Source organism: Crocodylus porosus, unplaced genomic scaffold, assembly GCF_001723895.1.
Source record: "Crocodylus porosus isolate Cpor-Errol unplaced genomic scaffold, CroPor_comp1, whole genome shotgun sequence".
Classification (NCBI taxonomy): Eukaryota; Metazoa; Chordata; order Crocodylia; family Crocodylidae; genus Crocodylus; species Crocodylus porosus.
Window position 1 is genome coordinate 132,338,906 of NW_017728931.1, and position 4,641 is coordinate 132,343,546.

The 4,641-nt window shown below is 50.2% G+C and overlaps 1 protein-coding gene across 1 annotated transcript in view; it reads left to right on the plus strand.

Moving 5' to 3' along the window:
* The window catches only part of DMTF1 (cyclin D binding myb like transcription factor 1), a 43,983-nt gene that overhangs the window by 296 nt on the left and 39,046 nt on the right, over window positions 1-4,641 (plus strand). The gene's annotated exons all lie outside the window — the stretch shown is intronic.

A 4,641-nucleotide genomic window follows, 5' to 3' on the forward strand; every position in this document is an offset into this window, starting at 1 on the left:
AGCGCCGGTGGGACCCGCCTCAGGGGCGGCCGCGCGCACCTCCGGGGAAGGCGCCAGGAAAATGGCGGCGGGGAGAGCGCGGGGCCAAATGGCGGCGGCAGCCGGGGGCGACGTGTCAGGGGGCCTTGCGGCCCCTTATTTATTCGGTGGTTTTCAAATATGCGGCAACCCCCCCGCGGGACATGGGGTGTTCCCCCTCCCCCTGCGGGATATGGGGGTGCCCCGGGGGGTCATGGAATGGGAGCGGGTGGCTTGGGGACCGCCTGGGGCAGCTGCAGTGATGGACATGTGTGGCACACGTGTGTGCGACGCTCGTGTGTCTGTGCATCTGTCTGACCTGGGCATGTGTGTGCACACATACACAGACAGATGTACAGACACACACGTGTGTCTGCGTGTCCATCTGTGTCAGGCATGTGTGTTTATGTTCCCATCTGTGTTGGGTGCGTGTGTTTGTGTCCATCTGACGCATGTGTTTACGTGTGTGTCTGTTGCACGCGTGTCTGTCGTGGGCGTGTGTCTTCCACGTCTGTCTGATGCGTGTGGACATGTCTGATATGTCTGCGTGTGTGACGTCTCCACGTGTGTGAGTCTGCATGTACATCTGACACGCGTGCATGCTGTGGGTCTGCGTGTGAGAGCAAGCGACAGGTGCTCTGGCCAGGTGTAGATGTGAGACATGTTTAAATCGCCCAAGGCCAGCTGCTGGCAGCGAGTGGCATGTGGGCGGACAGGTGCAGCGTCCCCTGGGCGTTGTCATGATCTCACAGATCCCCTCCCTGTGACAAGGTGCGTTTGTCACCAGATGAAGCGAGATGTCTCACCTCTGTAAGGGGAAGCCACCAAGAATTTTTCTTATTACTTAGAAAAGGTGCAAGTCTGATGCGGCCAACGTGAGTTATGGGCAGGTTTTATAAACAAAGGATTTTATAAATGGTTTTTATTAACAAAAAACTTATCACGAAAAGTATTTGAGTATCCAGAGGACATTGGGCTTTTTAAATAGCGCTGCTGTGTGACTGCAAGTAGCAGAAGGACGACTAGCAGTACCTCCTAGGTAGTGGTGCATCAGTTAATGCAGGGGTGGGCAACTGTTTGGGCTGGAGGGCCACTTAACCAGTTTTGATGAGCTGTTGAGGGCCATATGCGTGCATATGCGCAGGTGCTTCATGGCCCTGGCCCATCCATCCACCCCTGCCCAGAATGAGCACCGACTGCAGGCCACTATGTTGTCCTACCCCACCGTCAGGGCTCCTAGCACGTGTGGAGCCCTGACGGCAGGATGAGACAACATGAAAGCCTGTGGCTGGGAGATCAGTCCAGTCCTGCAGGCCCTGGGTGCTGCCCACCAGCAGAGGCTGGGGACCAAGCGGGGCTTGCCCAGGACTTGCGGAGCTGGACTGCATCTTCCAGGCACTGGGGCCAGGGGGGGCGCGGGGGAGATGCTGTGCAGAAGCAGCTCTGCCCACTTGCCTACCTGGCCTCATGCAGCAGGACCTGTATGAGCCGTACTTGGGACCCCACCTCTGCTGGCGGGCACTGTGGGCGGCAGCTCTGGCTCCTGTCTCTGGGTGCTTCTACCCAGCGCTTCCTGCAGTGTCTGGGAGATGGAGTCTGACCCTGTAAGCCCTGGGCTGGACTCCATCTCCCAGGCCCACACACACAGTGCTGGGCAGGGCCACCTCCACCCAGCCCCCACCCCCGTGGCACCCGCAGAGGCTGGAGGAGCCGCCTGCTAGCAGAGACAGTGGCACAAGCACAGCTTGCCCACAGCCTGTCATCCAGTGCCACCAGCTTTATTTTGCCCACTCCTCAGCTAATGGATATAGAACTTGGATCTAGACTGGGAACTGATCCTTGCAGTCAGTTGCAAGATTGATGCTGAAATATTTATTGTTTGTGTCAATATTTTGCCATCTGTAAGCTTTTGTTTTGGTGCATAGAAGTTAACGTCTATAACGATACGTTAGAAGCAACAGAGCTACCTAATCAGTCCATCCCTACTGAAATGACAATAACTTGCTTGTAAGGTTTGAGGCATTATTATAATCCTTTGTATTGGAGGGTGAAGAAATATTATCTAAATGTTAATAAAATTATGGAATGTAAATGTCTTTTTTTGTTAGTGTACATCAACCTATCATTCTTCTTGCATATACATCAGAGTACCTGAGAGCCTGTATGGGGTTTTCCCTTGGTATGAATGGGGAAGGCATGCTTCCTTCACATTTTTTAAAAAACGTATATTAAAAATAAAGTCCCATCTATATATTGACAGTTATTTGGTTGTACAGTTTGACATGGTAACCAAACAGTTCACCAGCATTACACAACATATAACACCGACAGTTTACATTTCCATTGCTGCTCACTGCATCTCCTTGTTTCCCCTTTCACCACCCCATCCCCAAACCCACATCTGGACCCCAACCCTTCCCTTTTACTTTCCCAGTCCACATTCATGATGCCACAGGTCTTCAGGAGTCATCTTCTGTGCTTGTGTCACAAAATACAGTGTGCTGTGTCTTCCTCTTCTATTGGTCTCTGCCTCTCTTTCCCCTTCGTCTTCCTCCATTCTTGGAAGTAGAGTTATAGTTTGTTCACCCAGAGCGAGTGGTTGATCATTTCTACCCCTGGGCAGGTCTGTCTGGGTCCCCCACCTGTGCTGTGCTGTAGTGCTCGCACTGGGAGTAGTTGGTGGGCTGTCTGCCAGTTGAGGTCCCTGCATGCTTTCTGTAGGCCCTTGTTGAAAATCCTTTCCCACGCAGACTTGGAGCTGTTGCTCGGGAGCATGCTCACTTAGCTTGCCCTAACCACTGTTTACAGCTCATGATGGTTCAGCAGAGCCTCTGGAGCCTCATCTTTGAGCTCATAATGGTTGGAAAAAACTCCAGGGTCAGGTTTCCAGGCCCGCAGGTGTGTTCTGGGCACTGTGTGCACCCACCAGTGTTGCGGCAGACCTGCAAAATACTGGACAGAGCTTGCTGCCTTGGTCCCTTCCCGGACCACCAGCTTATAGGCAAGGCTCATGTACCTTGCTCAGAAGAACATCAGCATGTCTGGAAAACCCTGGCTCCCAGCCAGTTTTGGCCTGGACAGGGTGGTTCTAGTTGACTTTTCCCATCTAGAGAAAAAAAGATGCACATGTCCCTTTGGATCCTGCACATGGTCTGCTGTGAGGGTGTGAAGACCAGTGTCATGTACAGAAGCAACAGTAGCAGCACCACCCCCATGAGAGCCCCTCTATTAAGAAGTGGCACAAATTCCACAGTCCTAAGCTGTTCTTGACTATGGCTGTGGTCTTGTCCTCAGCCTTCTGGTGTATCAGCTCTGGGTCAAAGTCTATCTTCATCCTCCTCTTTGGGCATGGAAAACTCCGCAGCCATCGGGTCCCAAGCTCTCCCAGCGCCAGGCATGTGTTCTTGTTCACGTTCAGTGTTGTCTCTGCAGCTGCCCCATACACCTGTGTGATGCAGCACCTTCTCCTCCGACCCCTTATCACTGCATAGGATGCTGAGGTGTCTCATGTAGGTCAGGATCTTCATTTCTGCCCTGCCCCTACTTGACACATGTATTCCCTGGATCCTGGGGTCTCTCCTGGGCGAGCAGCTCCGTTGTGCAGAGGAACAGGATCGGGGAGCCGGACTCCTGGCTCTTCTGCGATTGGGTCAGCTCCCTTCACGCACATTTATAAAAATGACTTGTGTGACAGATCAGTATTTTATCTGGCATTTCAAGAATACCTCCTTGACTTCAGGCAGACAAGGTTCTTTGGGTAAATCTGATATCTTTTATTAGATAACTCGGTCTAAAAGATATCAGATTTACCCAAAGAACCTTGTCTGCATATGTCCTTAGTCAAACATGGCTACAACCTACACTCCTTGACTTCAGTGAATTCTGCCAAAATTATACTAATGTAAATGAGAAGTTTGGCCTATTATACATCTTCTAGTTCTGTGATAATCCATCTCTGTCAGTGTTTCACTGACAAGTAAAGCATAATTTGGAACTCTGCCGCCATCTTACTCAGAACTGTATATTTTATACCAAGCCACCTGAATAAATCTTGATGTGGATTGAGCTTCATAAAGAAACTGTTATGCACAATCTGCTTGTCAGACTGATTTCTCTGCCTCCCTTTTCTCCCTGTGCCTTAAAGGTGTTCATGCTCATTTCCTTGTGATAGATTTTATGAACTGAAATACTTACCTGGTCCATTTGTGATGTTGCTATAATACACGCTGTGTGTTTGGCTTCACCTGGCTGTTCAGTGTAAGCAAGAAGCTGGCATTTTTCTTTTTCAACTAGACATGTTTGTGCACAGCTTGAGCAATACAAACTGTTCTGATGATTGTAGATGGATTTCTCATCTTACAGGATTTTTGGTGGAAAAATATGCTTTCTTTAAATGGAGGTGGTATCGGTCATGTTATGATCTTGTTTCCCTGTGCTGTCAGTTCTGAGTAAACCTGAGAGCCTATTTCATATATTTCATAGACTTTAGGGCTGGAAGGGACCTTGGAAGATAATTGAGTCCAGCCCCCGGACTGAAGGGCAGGAAGTCAGCTGGGGTCATAGGATCCCAGCAAGATAAGCATCCAATTTACTCTTGAAGGTATTCAATGTAGGTGCTTGAAC